At 47.7% G+C, this 18,674-nt stretch overlaps 1 protein-coding gene across 2 annotated transcripts in view; it reads right to left on the reverse strand.

The window, feature by feature from the left end:
- PDIK1L (PDLIM1 interacting kinase 1 like) overlaps positions 1–8,243 on the reverse strand; it is a 64,064-nt gene extending 55,821 nt beyond the window's left edge. Inside the window, exon 1 of one of the 2 annotated variants that reach the window (XM_086957656.1) lies at positions 7,985–8,243. The gene's annotated coding sequence lies outside the window, so the exon portion shown is untranslated. Of the gene's footprint in view, positions 1–7,976 lie in introns of both variants that reach the window. The other variant, XM_086957657.1, reaches the window with a different exon arrangement.
- Between the last annotated feature and the right edge of the window lie 10,431 nt (positions 8,244–18,674).

Raw genomic sequence — 18,674 nt, forward strand, 5'->3', positions numbered from 1 at the left:
AGTCATATCATAAGCCAATAGTCGATGTAGCAACTAAAGGTGGTCACACAACTTTAAAGTAGCATAATCAGAAGCCTGCATTTCCTGAGAGAATAAAAAAAATTCAAGCTGACGCATCGAGAATTTTCAATTTTATTAAGGACACGGAGGCAAGAATTATCCCACCCTAGAATTTGTGTCATTATGCGATATTATTTATGAGATATGGATTACGAAATATTATAGATTATCCAAGGCACACCCCCGTCGGAGAGCAGAGACCTAAGGCTGTGTTTCACCGAGCTCCTTCGATGGAAATGCGAAGCAGGCGCTGGTCCTGTTAAAGCAGGGACTAATGCCATGCCTCAGGCCGCATTACAAAATAAGGACGCTACAGCAGACCTTCTCGGACCAACATAATACTTACCTGAATATCCAAGATACACACACTGAGCGAACCTGCTTAAAAGACAACCTTAGAAAAAAAACAGTGATTCCAGTTGGCCGGGCAAGGGTTATGTTCTACAGTATGTGGGCATGGCCTAGACTCAGGGAAAGGATGGGAGCGACTTTAGTGTTTACATTTGCTTAGATATGGCTGCGGGGAAAGTTGGCAATCATGTATGTAAGGACAGTGTCACTGCAAGAATTTTTAGTTGCTGACATCCAATCTGATAGCCCAAATCCTTGAATCCGCCAAGGATTTTAAAACGCTTTGAAGTCAGCTTGACACCTTTTTCTACCACAAATATCTCAGAAAATACTTAATAGATTTACAGCAAAGGAATAAAAGGCTCTACTCTGAGTGACCTTTCACGCCAGGTTTAGTGTATTCACAGCTTTTCCCCCCAAAGTTTCTCATGAGAATCACAACAGAAAAGAGCTAAACCCTCAACAAGGCACCCCTTTCGAAAATTACCCACCTATGCCATTTGATTTAAAAGTTGTGCAAGATTCGTCAAATGGTGCCAAATTTATGAGCAGACGAAATATAAAATGTGCCATTAATAACAGTGTCACCAACTGGGTAATACTGGTACCTCATTTTTTAGGTATCAATGTTCTAAATGAAATGGAATTAAAAAAAACACACAATTTATGATATCTTTCGAATTATGGTTTCATAACAGCCCTTACCACTGCCTATTTCCAATAAAGATTCAAGTTAAACTAAGTTAAAAAAACAAAAATGCTGCCCTCCGTGAATACGGATAACAAGTGTGTTCTAGATTGGAACAGTGCACATGGTTGTTTACCATTCTCCAAAAGCCAAGACTTGAAACTCCAATCTCCTTTTGATAACAGGGGATTGTTTATTTTTATTTGTAACTGAAACCAGCATTAACAAAACCAAAAGGTCTTGCCTACAGGACCCATTTGTTGTGCCAAGGCTTTTTAGCCATGCTACACAGCACCAGCAAGACGCTGAGCAGCATGACAAGCCATTTTGTAGACAAGAGCATACTCTACAAGGGTTGCCACAAATTGTTGCAGTTGCAATTTAAAAAAAAATATCTTTCAGCTTCAAGCATTTGAAAATACAATTTGATTTTAACAAGTAGAAGTAGAGCAAAACGAATTTAAGGCAGATGATCATAAAATCGCTGCATTGTTTAAAAAAAAAAATAATAATAAAATAAGCCAGGCAAAACAGCACTCGAGAGAAAAGCACACGAGCGAAAAGCACACAAAGGTGAGCGCGAGATGGGGAGAGCACAGGTGAGAAAGAGCAACAGCGAAGGGAGAGAAAAGGGATACAACCTGCTGAAATACACAAGCACTTTGATGGGGAGCGCAAGCAAAAAGAAAAACTGAGTCCAAAAGAAAGCAGTGGAGGGACACCAGTATAGCAACTATGCCACAGGAGAGACGCAAACGCAGAATTAAAAAAATGTGGCCGCAAAAAGCAACAAATACAAAGCAAGCTAATGAAAGGAGCAATAAAGCCAACCAATGGTAAACAATGGGCAGGGTCTAAGCTCGCTGTAAGAGCATAGGTCTTTCGAAACCAGACAGCTTGCAATGACCGAAACAAAGGTCGACCTAAAACAACTTTGAAAAGGATCAGCAACTAAAGATTCTAAAAACACAATTCTTGTATTCAACTGACAATAAGGTGAGACATGACATATGGCCCATATCTTTGTCCTTCGCAGCTTTAATGAAATAATTCATCTCTTACATACAGTGACAGGGTCTATTAGGGTGAACACATTCACACAGAAAAAAAAGTCCCAAAAGAGAATTCATTTAATCAGGGGTCTAGGGGACTCTTCTGTTTGTAGGAGTACTGCCAAGCAGAATATGACATTTCTAGTATATTGTCAAAAAGCCGGGATTGGAGATGATTAAATCATGGTTAGGTTTCTTATACCTGTTGCTTATTCCAGAATAATGGTACCTGTACATGCGTGCTTCCAGTGTCTCCTAACAGCACACTTCTTAATGTAACAAGACCCGATCTTAAAACTAAAGTTCGGATGAGGGCAGTTGTACCCGTTAATGTTACCTCGCAACATTTGTGCTAATTATTAAATCTTGTCTCCTCTGGAGACAAGCAAATAGGCAAGTCTACTACCATCAGAGGAGAGAATTCTTAGCCTGGAGGCGAGTCTGGCCAAATAAGTTGTATGTACCCATGTCTTGATCAGAACTAATGTCTAGTATGCATTTTTCCGACTAAGAAACCTGTGATCTCCAGGAGCCACGCACAAGACTACACTGGTGACTACACAGGTGACCTATTCATAGGACACCCCCGCGCCGCACGGCCACCAGCTGTCGCGTGTGCCCCCGCCTGCCGCTTCTGTCAGCCTCCCGTCCACTCCCCCCGCCGCCGATCATCGTCCCCGCATCTCTGCATTGCGCTCCTTCGTTTAGATTGTGTTGTACTTCTTTTTTGCATTTAAATTGCTTTGTTTTCCCATTCCTTGTCTCCCTGTGTTTGCCTCTGTCCTCCCCCCTGTGCTGCTGTCCCCTGCGCTCCCGCTCCCCGCCTTCCGCCGCAAGTGTTGACACGCCCCCTTCCTCCCCTCTCCCAGCTGCTCCGCCCTCCCTGCACTTCGCCATAAATGGCGAACGTGCAGCGGTTACGCGCAGCGGGCGCGCCGATTGTGCGCCGAAGGCGCGCCAAAGGCAAGCCCATCTGCGCCCGTCCACGCCTGGACCGCGCCAGGACCCCTGGCCCCCACAGCCGCCAGCCCACCCGCCGGACCTACAGCTCTACCGAACTCAACGCCGGCCGTTTCCCGGGTTCCTACCGAGCCACCCCGAGACACACCCACGGACCCTTCTGCTGCAACTCCTGCATCCGATCCTGCACCACTCCAGCTGTGCCCAAGACCTCAACAAGCAACAGCAGCAGCTACCTGAAGTGCATCCTACTCAACACCCGCTCCGTCCACAGACACGCCGTCGGGCTCTGGAACCTGCTCGACAACACAGCCCCAGACGTCGCCTTCATCACGGAAACCTGGATGAACGCCTCCTCAGCGCCCGACATCGCCATCCCGGACGGCTACAAGATCATCCGAAGGGACCGCGTCAACCAGACAGGAGGAGGCATCGCCATCATCCATAGGAACTCCATCCGCATCACGACCAACACCGACGACACTCTCGCACCCGCCGAGCACCTGCACTTCCAGATCCACATCAACCCCAAGACCACCCTCAGAGGCACCCTCATCTACAGACCCCTGGGACCACGCACACAATTCAGCGAGGACTTTGCCGACTTAGTCAGCCGCATTCCCTCCCCTCCGCTGACTACATCCTCCTCGGGGACCTCAACTTCCACCTGGAAAACAACAACGACCGCAACACCACCACCCTGCTGGACAACCTCGGACTCAAGCAACTGGTGACCACCCCCACCCACTACGCCGGACACACACTCGACCCCGTCTTCTCATCCAGCAAGGACATCGCCTTCAGCCATGCCACCGGACTCCACTGGACGGACCACAGCTCCGTCCACTTCAGCTTCAAAAGGACCACGATCCACCACCAACAGCAACAGGTTCCACGCAGGAGCTGGAACAAGATCACAGCCGACCAGCTCGCAACTTCCCTAAGCAAGAACCCACCCACTAGCGCAACGAACCCCAGCCAAGCGGCCACCAACCTCACCAAGTGGATCAGCGACTGCGCAGACGACCTCGCCCCTCTGAGGACACCGCCTAGCAGACCCGGCAGCAAGAAAGCCCCATGGTTCACTGAAGAACTCAAGAGCTCCAAGAAGGACTGCAGAGCCCCGGAGAAAGCCTGGCGCAGAGACCCAACACCGGACAACATGACTGCCCTCAAGATCGCCACCCGAAAACACCACCAACTGATCCGCACCACCAAGAAAACTGCATTTAAGGAACGACTGGACAACAATGCACACCACAGCAAGGAACTCTTCAACATCGTTAAAGAGCTCTCCAACCCCAACGCCGGAAACAACGACATCAACCCTTCGCAAGACCTCTGCAACTCCCTCGCCTCCTATTTCCACAACAAGATCGCGGACATACACAACAGCTTCAGCACTCAACCGACGCACGCCACGACGGAACCACCGCCCCCCACCACCACCCTCCGCGCCTGGACCCCTATCAGCACCTAAGACACCATCCGGACGATGAACTCAATCCACTCTGGATCTCCGACCGACCCTTGCCCTCATCACGTCTTCAACAAGGCCGACGCTGTCATCGCACCCCACCTGCGGGACATCATCAACACCTCCTTCGACACCGCTACCTTCCCGGAGAGCTGGAAGCACGCCGAACTCAGCGCCCTACTTAAGAAGCCATCAGCCGACCCCACCGACCTCAAGAACTACCGACCCATCTCGCTGCTCCCGTTCACCGCAAGTCATCGAGAGACAGTCAACAGGCAGCTGGGCGCCTTCCTCGAGACGAACGGATCCCTCGACTTCTCGCAATCTGGCTTCCAGGCTAACCGTAGCACCGAGACCGCCCTGATCGCAGCAACCGATGACATCCGAGCCCTGCTCGACAACGGAGAAACAGCGGCCCTCATCCTCCTAGACCTCTCCGCGGCCTTCGACACTGTCTGCCACCGTACCCTAGTACAGCGCCTCAGCAACGTCGGAATCCAGGAGAAGGCACTGGAGTGGATCACCTCCTTCCTCGACGGAAAGACACAGAGTCCGCCTCCCCCGTTCAGATCAGAAGCCACCAAAGTCATCTGCGGCGTTCCTCAAGGTTCCTCGCTCAGCCCAACCCTCTTCAACGTTTACATGAGTCCCCTCGCAGCCATCGCACGCCAGCACAACCTCAACATCATCTCCTACGCTGACGACACCCAGCTGATCCTCTCTCTCCCTCACCAACGACCCCGTCACCGCCAGAGCCAACCTACACGAAGGGATGAAAGAGGTAGCCAAATGGATGAAGAACAGCCGCCTGAAATTGAACTCGGACAAGACGAAAGTCCTCATCCTGGGATCCTCACCCGCCGCCTGGGATGACTCCTGGTGGCCCCCCGCATCGCACCCAAACCAACAGACCACACACACAACCTGGGCTTCATCCTGGACTTGTCCCTCTCCATGACCAGACAAGTCAACGCCGTCTCCTCGTCATGCTTCAACATCCTACGCAAGACCTTCCGGTGGATCCCCACCGAGACCAGGAAGACGGTCACCCAGGCCCTCGTCACCAGCCGACTGGACTACGGCAACTCCCTCTACGCCGGAACCACCGCCAAACTCCAGAAGAGACTCCAGCGGATCCAGAACGCCTCAGCACAACTCATCCTGGACATCCCCCGTCGCAACCACATATCCGGACACCTGAGAGGCCTGCACTGGCTCCCGGTCAACAAGAGAATCACCTTCCGTCTCCTCACCCACGCACACAAAGCCCAGCACAACCAAGGCCCAGGATACCTCAACAGCTGCCTCAACTTCTACGCTCCCAAACGCCAGCTTCGATCGACCGGCCACGCCCTCGCCGCCGTCCCCCGCATCCGAAGAGCCACCACAGGGGGGGGGGTGGGGGGGGGGGGGTCCTACCTCGGAGCCAAGACTTGGAACTCCCTTCCGACCCACCTCCGCCTGACCCAGGACCACCTCGCCTTCAGGAAGCAGCTCAAGACCTGGCTGTTCGAGCAGTAGCAGACCCCCCTCCCCTAAGCGCCTTGAGACCCTCCGGGTGAGTAGTGTGCTATAAAAATGCTTTGATTGATTGATTGGAGCATTATGCTGCGTTAACCGTGCTGCTTTCTGCCCTTGTAGCTGAGATAAAGGTGATCATGTTCCCTACATTCTCAAGTGGTAACTGAGCGTGTGGTAGAGGTTGTACCACTGTCATTGGAGGGTCAGATGGAGGTAAAACGGCCTCAATCAAGTTAAATGAGAAAACATCTACGGCAAGAGAAGGTAAGAAATTACATCACAGACTCCTCCAATGAGGGAAGGGCCACCGAAACGGAACGCCATACTCACAGAGTCTACTGGAAAAGCATCATTGTGCATCAGTGGTCCTGTGTAGTCGGTAACCAGCACACACTATATAATGCATTATCTGCTGCATAAGTTGACAAAATATTTGTTTCGGGAATAAAAAGCAAAGTTTAAAAATGTTGCACATCGAGTTGTCATTATTTGTATTGTGTTCATATTAGCATCAACGCTATTCACTCAACGGCATTCAAACTTTAAAAAAAAGTAAAAATACAATGTGGCTATTAATAGTTCCTTTAACGGAATTATAAGCCACATAATTGGTATTTCTTAGTCGCGCACTTTAGTCAAATAGGCCACATAATTCGGTACTCCAATTCTGTAAAACTGTCTTGGGAAAGCCGCGTAACTATGGCGAGTGTGGCTATAACGAACAGGCATGACAAAGTTATCAACTCTCTGTACTGTGTGAAAACTAATAGACCACATTGCCGGTTGCGGGCCTTCGGAAACAAAACACTGATAGACAGAACTGAGCTACGGGACAATATTTCTGTTGAAGCTTGCAAGACTGGCTGAGAAAATACCCACGGTGCAAAACTTTCAGAGCCTGAAAATCTAGAAGTAGGTACTGCAGAAATAAATACAGATTACAGGCCTGGAAGAAAAAGCAGCATGTCATGCCAGGAGCAAACACGACCACAGGCCTAGCAGAAGCGGTAATACTCTGCAGGTGAGAAGCCGGACAGAAGTAGACAAAACTCTCAAGGCGAGAAATCCGCCTTAAGAGAAAGCAACTCTTAAGGCCCTGTAGAACAAGAAACGCTGCACAATACTCTGGGAAGGTTATCTACAAAAATACTCGAGCTGAAAGCCCTGAATAAAATAAAGTAATATTCCAGATGAGCAGCCACATAAATGGTAGTATGTCCAGATCAGGCCTTCGGAACCACTGGGAAGGTTTACGACGAAAGGGCTGCATAGCTGTAAGGAAATAATCAAAATGAGGTATCCCCATCACTTCTGGACAACGCTGCTCCAGGCGAGGGGCGTTCAGAACTAGAATATAGAATACACTCAAGCCGTACTGAAAGACTAGCCAGATCCGAGGCCTCCACAAATTGATTCAATAACGCACCTTGCGTTGATTAAGACAATGGCAACGTTACTAGCTCCACCTCCCACTACGCGTACTATAACCACAATCGACAGAGCTGGCAAGAATCATTTCATAAAAGGAACACAGCTGGTACCACACCAGATCTCAAAACGAACTTCAAATCTACCCGAGTAAACCGTTCGTTCATCGTTGACGAGGTACCCAGAGCAGTTCCCTTTGCCCTGCTCCTACCAATTTTCACAGAAGACCAGTCTACATCGGCCCTTGTTTTTCTCACCAGGCCCGCTTTTCAACTGCGATCAACGCCACCTCGTTCTCCAACCGCAACCCCTCCTGCATTGTCACACCTCCTCACGTACCTCCTCAAAGATTCTAGCCATGACATACAAAACCCGGCTATATAGACAGTCTTCTGATTCTGTCTCCCGGCAGGTCAACTGCAACGTTTCTTCAGTATACCTCCGTACCTCAGCGGGGATCCCCTCGCTCTTCTGCCGCCGCCATTGCCTTGGGCTCTCGCGCTCCTTTCTCCCTCTCTCCCGCGCGCTCGCCACCGCTTTGAGCCAACCAAAGAGCGGGTACTGCAGCTCGTGCACCAACTGAGAACAGCGCGCAAGCTCAAAAGCCAGACTGGATAACTGCGCACGCGCGTAAACTCCCAAACGCCACTCGTACCTGCTCATATGTCACTACCTTCATTTGTGCGCACGCGCACTCGCGGTCATCGGAGTCGCGCGCGCACTCACAATGAAGCTCGCGAGTTTCTTTTCTCTGATTGCAGGCTCTTTGTGTGGTTTGCGCATGTGTGCTGGTGAAGTGTCTTCCCGTTTCTCATCGTACACGCCCTTCCAGCGCCTCTACTTCCCGAAATGCGGACGCCAGATCTTTCGTCAAATAAGTGCGACAGTAACAATAGATAACAAACTCTGAGCCTTAGAGCTAGAGGAAGGACAAGGAACAATGCCCACGGTACAGAGAGGGAGCTTCCTTGTCCTGAATAATATGGAACCCTACCAGAACGTTAAAATCATATTCAGGGCACCTTAATAAACAGTACGCTAAGACATGCTTGGATACAATCGAATTGTTCAAAATTGTAACTGATGTTCTGAGCTCCCAAGTGTTATGTTTGTATATATGCAGCAGTAAATAACTTTCTACTTCTCACGTCAAGAATTTTCAATTCTATTAAAGGGTACGGAGGCGATGATTTGCTTTTCCTAATTTACTCAAACAACAGCCAATTAAATCATTTTAACCACTCAGAGAACTACATTTCCCATGACCACGATCATAGTCATTGACCGACCACGTCGCTACAGTGACGGTTGAGCCTGCCCTGAGATGAGAGCTCATCCTGAGAGGATCATTACAAATGTGGAAACACTTAATTCAAGTTTGGACTTCAGGGTTGGTGAAATGCAACAGTGCTCTGCTCCAAGGGGTCAGGCCTCCAACTGTCAAAAATCAGTAACCCTGTGTTCAACCGCGATACAAATAGGTCCCTCATGTGGGCCCTAATGTAAAGGTCGGGGGCTCAAGGCCCCCATGCACAAGAAGCAATCACACAGACACCCTGGGTTACTCTCTAAAACTGGCCCACGGCACATGTGGGTTACATGTAATGTGATTCCTGCATACATGCCAACATTTTAGGACCGGGATGTGAAGATTTAAAATAAAAAATTGAGAGAATGAAAAGTCCTTATTGACTTCTATTGTAAAAAATGCAATGAATCAGGTCTATTGGCATGTATGTTCCTGTGAGGGGATGGGTTTGGGGTGATGTCGGTTGCCAGCCAGCAGGGAGTGGCTGGTAAATGCATATACCAGGAAACACTAGACCAATGACCGGCCGGTCACTACATCCCTCCCAAACCTTATTAAAAATGGGACAAACGAATCCAACCTGTCTGAGAGAACAAAACAGCAAAAAAAAACTCCACTGAGTCTGTTCAGGTTGGGTGGACAGGTGTGTTGTGTAGGCCGGCACAGTGTCCATACTAGACTCTTATCATAGCTGCGAGACGAGAGCAGCGACGGAGCAGCGAGAGTAGAGAGAGACAAGCCGCGGGATCAGCGGGAGCTCAGAGCCACGGGGGGATATTACCGAACAGCATCAAAAGCCCCCGGTCTTGAGGCTTGAGACGAGCTAAACGGCGAGCGGAGAGGGGGGGGTTTCGGCACCCTGCTGCCCGTCAGCGTGGAAACCAGTAGTAACCAGCACGACCCCACCGAGGTGCTGGCGGTGCAGTGGTCCACACGGGGAGGTGCTTGGCTCCGCTCCCTCAGCGCCGCGAGGCTCGAAGACGGGCACAGAGAGTAGCCCCCCTCCCTTGGCGTGAGGGAGGCGGCCGTAGCCGTAGCCGGGGCCGGAGCCGTAGTAAGAATCACGAGACTGCCCGCATTTGGAGTTAATGGGCAGCGGAACCGCCTGAACGGAGCAGCCAAAGGGGGTAGGAAGACAGCAGCCCACAGCAAAGTCGACAGGAGCAGAGTCTGGAGGTCAAGCGGTGTCGCCATTCTGTGTGCTGCAGAGGGAACGTGAGCGATAGCAGCCTCAGGTGGACCCCCTGAGGCTTAATTGAGTGCCTTTGTGGACGCGCTGAAAAACTTGTTTTTCCTGCCGTGAGCGAACGGGCTTCATACTTCATACTCGTCTTGTAACTTCGTTTTGACCTCACCTTCTTTCCCCGGGGGTCATCTGCCTCGCTGTGCAGCACCGCAGCGAGGAAAACGGCCAGGCCAGGCGGGTGTAGCCTACATCATCCAGCAGGCATTGCAGGGACGCCCAGTGAGGAAGTCATCAGAGGGCGCCGGAGGGCCCGTCTCTGCCTGTCATCAACTGGCAGAGACAGGGGAGGGCTACCGCTCCAATGACCAGGACCCCGCGTGGAAACTGTAGCGGGGGGAATTCACCGCGTCTGTTAGTGACTAATGTTTTGGAATCCTATATTTGTCGAAGTGAATGTGGGCAAGAATAAAACAAATAAATAAATAAATAAATATTAATTCTAGATCAGCACACCTGCTAACTGGGAGCGCAATTAAGTAGCCGAATAGGAAGCAACCACTAACCTCCAACCTCAACTAACCTCAACTGCGAACCAGCAAACTACTGACAGCGGGATGAGGTCCGGAAAAGTCAGGAAGGCGCGGGAACAGCAAGTCCAAGCCACCGGACGAAATAATACACTTGCAGGAACAGTAGCTAGTAACACCAGAAAATCAGACGCACGAGGACGACAAGGCAGATACACTAAGCAAACCAGCACATAAGGGCAACCAACTAAAAATTTACTCAATCTACTCATTCCTGAAAGACCCGGGGTCGTTCTTAAGCTCTTCAATCAGCGATCTCAAGGGCCTCCCCTCCCCACTGGAACCTGCGGGATCTACTCAAATAACTGCCATCGACCCAGGAGGAGAAATAAGCGAGAACATAAGTCAAGAAAAACTGAGGACTGAGAGACACACCGGGGATGGCTGGGAGGAAGATCAAGAAAGGAAGAGGGAGAACAACGCTGAGGGCGAACAGGGAACACACTCATTCAAGGAAAGCCCAACCCAAGCAGATCTGATCTGCACAGGCAAGGGCGGACATAGCGAAATCTACAGCGCCCATAACAGCACTAAGGAGGAAAGAGGCTATCCCCTTGAGCCAAGCATAGCTATCCTGCCAACGTCACAACCACTAATAACAGCCATAGAGAAGGGGCGAAACTATCAAGAGCCCATAAACAACAGAAAACAACTCATACTCAGAAAATCGGAGCCACTATTTCCAACAAAGATAACAAATATGGATCAGCCAAAAGCAAATACAGGACCCAACACTAGTAAACAAGTAACTGACATTATTACCACCAACCAGGCCCATAAGCACCCACAACAGCGAGAACACTCACACGAGGATGTCGGAAGAGAACCAGGAGTATCAACAAAAAATGAGGAAAAAGAAAAACCGGAAGAGACAGAAAAAACTGAGTGCGACCAAACGGACATCTTCAAACTAGAGAACACCGGCCAGCTCACAGCAGAGGAGTGGGAGAGGCTAGTAGCATCTTACTCCCCAGTTATCCCACAGGAAGAAGACAGTCAACAGGTTCCTGTTAAAATCCCAATTACAGAAGAGCCTTCTAATGGACCAGAAATACTATGGTCATCCTTGCTAAATACCCTATCTCCCTACGATAGAGCTTAGAGGGACGACCGGTGCACCGACGGAGAGTGCGGTGCATCCATTTACCTGAGCTCGTGCCAGGTGAGGTGGAGTGGTTCCTTCTCATCAAGTGGGATGAGAAGATGTTCATACATACACTTTCAGGTGATATGGTTCTTGTTATTTATTTTTTCTAGCAGTAGCACCAATGGTCCCGAAGAAGCAGCAGGAGATCACTAGACTCCATAAGTCTGCAGAAACATGTCGACCTTTCATCTTTAGTGGCTATTTGTTAAACCACTATTGCACTGTTTTTATTGATTTAGGAGTGTGAGGGTGGTTATTAAATTGTTTTTCCCGACCACTACCTAATTTTAGAGCTTCTTCTCTTTCTTTTCACAACACACATCTTTTTTCACGCACTGCTACTTAGTTCCCTTCTAGATACGCCTTTCTGTTTCACATCTGTAAATATCACTGTGGTTTTTCCTGTGCCTGGTGTAGTCATCTGTCAGCACAGGTTTTTTACCCTCTAATGTGACAGAAATTATGCACCAGAGATCCCAGATGATGAAGGGCAGTCTCGTTGGTGGACTGATGGGAACTCGCATAGTTTAATAACTATTTCCTGTGTAACTTTATTTGGGTACATTGTCTGTTTGTTTCTTGACTCTCTGTTAATTCTAGGTTGGTGTCACTTATATACAGGGGGCTTAACAGTAGGTTCTATAAACTTACCCCTGGGACCTTCTTTGTGTGTAATACCAGAAATACTATGGTCATCCTTGCTAAATACCCTACAGTTATCAATAAAGGCCATGCAGTATCACTCGGATAAAATGGACATGCAACTTTCCCTTCTTAATTTCCTAGCGATACATGTAGCAAACATTGACAACAAGCTTGCAGACATGAACAACATGATTAAAAGAGTACAAGCTGAAACAAAAATAGAGCAGCCAAGCTGTGCCTGCTACACAATAATGGACAAACTTTCATCAATTCCACAACCACTGGGGGCATCCAGCATGACTCAAAAAAGACAACTGACAGTCCAACAAATGGAGGAATCCAGAACACAGCAAACATACCACCAAACCCAAATCACCAACAGCCGAACGAACAGCTTATGACCCCTGAAGACAGATACGGCACACGGCGGCACAAAAAAGAGACGAGGAGCCCACACAACTCATATAATCCCGGAACCAAGCATAGGCAGAAGGCACAAAACTCGAGCAGGGACGGGCCAACATGCCAGAATACCTCGGGGAAAAACAAAGCTGAAACCTAGGCCGAGGTGGCATGGAAAGTAACACAAACACCTGCAGAATCACAACAAAAGGTTAGCTTGGAACAAAAGAACACAGAGCTTAGTGATGCGCAGGGACAACAGGGACAGGCTCCAGAAACCACTAACTATCACAGCCCTCGAAACAAGAGCTCGGGGATAGGAAGCCCAGAAAAAACTCAGGGAATTCAACAAACAAGGTCGAAAACAGAAAAGAAAAGGGAGAAAAAAGACAAGCAATATAAAAGCTTTCTTTAAAGTTGCAAACCTAACATCGGAAAGGGATGAGGAAGCAGCTACAGGTAGGCAAACAGCGACCATAACAACCTCACCGGCTAAAGAAACCGAACAAACCTCACTAAATCAGAACTCTAACCATAAAGGCAGAAACAAGACCAATAAGCGTCAAACAGAATTCAGTCGAGATAAAAGCAAGCCCACAAATGAAACAGAGAGGAAAAACATCACAGCAAGGCCGGGAGCATCACTAACAGACACTAAGGGAACCTCCGTGGCACAGGGCTCAATGCAGGAAGACGACAAGGAGGCCACAGAAGCCCGAGTCGAAAAGCAACAACCCACAAAAAGAGCCAAGCAGACACTGGTTAAACCAGTCATTGAAGAACATATACAACGGGACCACAAGCAGAACGAAGTTGAAAAAAGGCACAATCCTATTTATTCCGGATTACATGTCAAGAGGCAGAGGGGATATACTCAACTGAGGCAACACACTACACTTGTTGTCCACCATCAGTAACTTGAAGGACATAAAAACAAACAACCTTGAATCTGTAGAGTTTGAATATCACAGTCACCTATCCGAACAAGAGGTAACCAAAACCACATGGGCCACGCAGGAAATAACTGAAAGAATCATGGAGTTTGAACAACGCTTTAAAACATGGGGGATTCGCCTAAAAATTCAGGAAAAAACAGGATACCCAGAACCACTAAGCCAAACACAAAAGGAGAGACTCGACTGCTTCAAAAACAAACAAAATCCAGAGAAAAGGACAAGTGTCCTGAAAGGGGCCAGAAGCATTTCAGTCTCACAGACAGATACATATCCACTGAGCTCAAGGAAAGCCAAAGGACCAATCAGAGATGAGGATTGGCATTGGGCAGCAAGGACCATCAACACAAGGTCTGAGAAGAAATGACAAAGCACGCAACAAAACAATCCGAAAAACCATCAACTAAGAATCTGTTCCTGGAACATAAACAGCTTAGGAAATAAAGCAGACGACACTCAGCTTCTACTTTACCTCCAGAAATTTGACATAATTGCCCTTCAAGAGACCTGGTCGGATCAGCCGTACCAAATACAGGGCTTCAAAGCACACCACATACCAGCTACAAGAAATGCCAAATATGGTCATTCAAAGGGTGGCCAAACAACATACACCTCAATAAAGAGCATAAATGAAATAAAGAGCAAAGACGCTACACAGTCAGGTAACAACAGCATAAAAACAATAGAGCTGGAATTAGGGGGAAAAGATCAAAACCAAAAGCTAATACTGCTAAACGTATATGTTCTCCCCCGGGAAAAAAAAGCTGGGTTGAAACTACTGATTGCAGAAGTAACAAAGATACTGTTAGAGGAGACAACAACCAATCTCTTAGTAACAGGGGACTTTAATTTGTACTTAGGCGGGCCCCAGCCAAGGGACTCACTTCTAGAAGAACATTTTAACATTTGGGGAATCCCCAAACAGGGAGCCAGCAAATGGGGAAAACAAAGTAGATTGTAAAGAGACAGTTTGAAAGACTTGGAACATCTCAACCTTGTAGCTCTAAACGGCCTTTTCACAAACGACATCCCATCGGCAGCCACTTTTCATAACACAACGGCAAGCTCCACAATAGATTTCACATTCTCATCTCTACAACTGTTTGGCAAAATTCTGGACTTTTGAATAGGAACAACCGCAGCCAGCGACCACTTACCACAAGAGATCACTCTTGACACCCATGGGGCTGTGGCCATCTTACCAGTAACTAATATGGGACTATCATACTCGGTTATACAAAAAAGGATTAAATGCAAAACGCATAACTTGGAAGGTTTTGAAAAAGAAGCTAAAAAACTGTGGGAAAAAAGCATGGAGTCCCGGACAGATAATCTAAGCCGATGGGAATCATTTACCAGCAGCCTTTGAACCGTCCAAACAAGCTCAAAAACAGCTTTCAAAAACTTGGAAAATCAAAACCAACCAAGCTCCAAAAAGAGTTCCCACAACAAGGAAGAGGAAGATAAGAAAATAAAATGGAATATGAACCTAAAGATCCACAAGAAAAACATCAACAAACTACTGCGGCAACTATACAGAGAAGGTCCGGACAAAGAAGTCCAGAAGGAACTGCAAAAACAAAAATCCATCAAGAAGAAACTAATCTGGAACCTGAAAAGGGAGGCAGAGGAAGACCTATGGGCTAAGCTGCTCCATGACGCAAAAGGAAATAACACCAGTGGAAGAATCTGGAAGACTGTGAACGACCTCCAGGACTCAAGAACACCCAGTATAAACTCACATATCACAGAAGAAGCCTGGTCTGAATTCTTACGGCTCCATTTCAATATAATAACAAATAACTCTGCCAAGAAGCCATCAGAACTCAACAGAAAAACCTTAGACTGCAAACAACAAACAGAGCCAACTTCAATGAGCTTCTCAGAAAAACAAATCATAAGCAGGATAGCAAAACGGAAGACAGAGGGGGCACCAGGACGCAATGGAATTCCTCCCATTTTGTACAAACGAAATCCGGAATACTGGGCAGCAGCGCTATTGCCACTATTTAAACAGATTTCTGAAACGGGATCAATTCCCGATTCATGGAAAGGCTCAATAATAGCTCCCATTCACAGGAAAGGCAGCAAAAATGAACCAAAAAATTATAGACTTGTTGCCTTAATCGACAACGAGGCCAAATACTATGCTGGTCTATTACTAGAGGAGCTCACAGAACGGGTAAATGAAAATGCTGTGATTCCCATCACCCAGACTGGCTTTCGGAAAAAATTAGGAACAACGACAAATATTCTGGCCCTAACTCTGCTAATTGAATCCGCCAAACTCCCCAGCCTAACCCTCTATGTATGCTTCATTGACTTTACTTCTGCATTTGACAACATCAACAGAAACTTACTATGGGAGAAGCTGGCTAACAGGAAAATGCCGACAACTTTACTATCACAACTGATGCTATTACATACGGACACATGGGTACAAATTAAGCTGGGCTCAGGAGACTGCCTGTCAAGAAAAGTACAGACGACCAAGGGCCTCAAACAAGGGAGGGTGCGTTTTAGCCCCAACCCTTTTTAACATTTTTATGTTGGATCTTTCTCCAATGCTGAACAAATCAATCCTCACGCCCCAAAACTAGGAGGACGTATTGTTTCAAACTTGATGTACGCCGATGACATCGTGCTTATTAGCCGGACGCCGATAGGGCTACATCACCTAATCGACACAACATACACCCATGCAGCTACGATTGGCCTCAGCATAAACCTCTCCAAAACAAAAGCCATGAGAATAAATGTGAAGACGGCCACATCTAAATTTCTCTGGCAAATGGGAGGTCTAACAGTGGATACCGTGGACGAGTACAAATACCTGGGTGTAATTGTTGACAGAAAGGGGACATTCCTCCCTCAGAAGGAAGCAATATCAAGGAGAGGTACCACACTATCGGCTGCACTGAGAAACCTCAAAAAGAAAGTATCTGGCCGCAGTTTCACTCCATTTCTACAAATAATCCAAGCAAAACTAACACCAGCCATCACCTACGGAAGTGAATGCCTCTGAGGAAGGGACGCACAGATATTGAACAAAACAACAGCCAGGGCAATGCGAATGTTATTCAATTTGCCTAAATACACCTCCCAAGCACAAATAGGACTTGAATTTGGCCTGAGGAACCAAGTAACAGAAAGAATGGGTGCCTATACAAAAGTTGGCACAAAATACGAGGATCCGATGCCTCATCTATGGACTACCATCTCTGGAATGAGCTATCAGGGAGAAACACGAGTGCTGCCGCAACCTATCTAAAGCACTCCATAGAAACTTTGAAGCTACAAGAAGCTTGGAAGAGCAATATCTCACATAATTTGTTCAAACAACTAGCAAATAAATCTGTAAGGACCATGTCGCTAATAGAGGACAAAGCTGCATTGGCAAAAAGGGCACACGGCTGGACTGTCATCCAAAACTACACCAGTAGCTCATGCCAAAGCTACTTAGGAGCCGGCTTCACACGGTCTACAAAGGAGAAATTTATACAACTAAGGCTGGGCATCCTCCCATCACAACTCCATCTTCCCCGTGGAAACGGCCACAAACGCCATCAAATTTCTGATTATGTGGAGACACAAAAGAGGGCATCCTTCACTTAATGTGCATTTGCAAAGGTCTGGACAAGGAGCGCCGATAACATTCAAAGCCAACCCTAAAGAAACTGGGAATAAGGACATGCCGGCAGGGAGTCAAAGCATGCTTAGACGGAAAAAACATCCAATTAGCAAGTCATCTGGTAAAATTCCTGGAAAAAGCTGGTAAGGAGCAGAACGACAGAAGGGAGTGACCGGAAGACACTAACCCATACAACATTTAATTCCTACTACCGCCCCAGCAAGCTTCTACCACAAACTCAAGCCATGATCACCAAGGACAGATTACGAACTCCAAAGAATCTGTAAAGGCTGCAGGGAGTCTGTGGGCTTGCCTTTTATTTCTTGACATCCCTTAGAAGGTCCTGTGCATAACTGCTCCGAGAGCCCATTGCGGTACGGACAAGAATAAAGACTCTTCCTGCTTACACAATGACTTAGCATTTACATAATCGAAAGCCTAACGCCATCCAACATATATCTTTTTAGCTTCAAGTAAGTTCTTAGAACTTTTTAAAGTTTATTTTACTGAAACGTTTGATAGCAATGTTTTATTAGACAAAAAATCTATTGTAAGTTCACTTACATGTAAATATTCTGATTGCAATGGTTTTAATTAACTGTGCAATGAAAAAAAAAGATTTACTTACCGCCACAGTGATTTGCGCGCGTAGGCAGGAGCGCGGAGAGGCAGCAAATCACTGAGTCACACACGCTGTGGGCAGTCGGAAGTGACGTCCCCGTGCGGCCGCCCTTCTTTTATTACTCCCCGCAAGCCACGCCTGGCCTGCGGATGTGTGGATGCAAGACACTAGACCGCTAACCATTACATCCCTATCCAACTATAACTTTTCTCAAAACATTTTACATTCTTGTGTACACTGCATCAGATAGGGTACAGGTAAATATGCTCGGTACTTGCGTGTCCCTTGGTGGTGAAATCAGGGTCTCAGAAAGCAGGCATAGTCTCTCAGTCTCTGGCTTGGTTGCGGGTTGGGCCTCAACCCATATCGCTGTGAGTGGGCATCCCCTCTCCCTGTGTCTCGACGGGGGCTGCTGGAAGTCGCCCCCGGCATCAGGGGAAGTTGTGTGTCTTCGTTTTCTCTGGGCTGTCCGCTCACCGGTGCTCCATCTTCACTCTCTGTTGTCGCATTCGTGTTGGGACTCGGTTCACCCAGGGTTGCTCTTCTGATGTTGACCGGTGGGACTTCTCTGAACCATGAGGTGTTCCTTGACACTTCTTCTTCTCCCTTCCGTGCTGTTACCATGGTGCAGCTGGTCAATGTAACTGTCCATGTA

The sequence above is a fragment of the Lissotriton vulgaris genome, chromosome 2_1 (genome assembly GCF_964263255.1).
Source record: "Lissotriton vulgaris chromosome 2_1, aLisVul1.2, whole genome shotgun sequence".
NCBI classification, from domain to species: Eukaryota; Metazoa; Chordata; class Amphibia; order Caudata; family Salamandridae; genus Lissotriton; species Lissotriton vulgaris.